We start from the raw sequence: 250 nt of genomic DNA, 5'->3' as shown, positions 1-250 counted from the left end.
GTATACTCTTTTTGCTGGTATACATTTTGGGTTATTACATGTACCTTTTGTTTTTTTCTTTTGTGTGGTGTTTAATGTGGATAATGGAACCCCTAAGTCTTCATGTTTGTTTTGTTTCTAGATGGAGATCCACTATCCCACCCCAAATTTTGTAATTTTTTTATGATTAACGCGCAGGAGCCACGAGATGCTCTTTTAATCAATATATATATATATATATATATATATATATATATATATATATGAAAAG

At 29.2% G+C, this 250-nt stretch overlaps 1 protein-coding gene across 1 annotated transcript in view; it reads right to left on the bottom strand.

The window, feature by feature from the left end:
• The window catches only part of LOC110028868 (187-kDa microtubule-associated protein AIR9), a gene marked incomplete at its 5' end in the record, with an annotated part of 130,671 nt that overhangs the window by 30,632 nt on the left and 99,789 nt on the right, over window positions 1-250 (bottom strand).

Source organism: Phalaenopsis equestris, unplaced genomic scaffold (assembly GCF_001263595.1).
Source record: "Phalaenopsis equestris unplaced genomic scaffold, ASM126359v1 Scaffold000535, whole genome shotgun sequence".
Taxonomy (NCBI): Eukaryota; Viridiplantae; Streptophyta; class Magnoliopsida; order Asparagales; family Orchidaceae; genus Phalaenopsis; species Phalaenopsis equestris.
The sequence above is the reverse complement of the archived record's forward strand: the minus strand, read 5'-3'. Positions and strand labels throughout refer to the sequence as shown.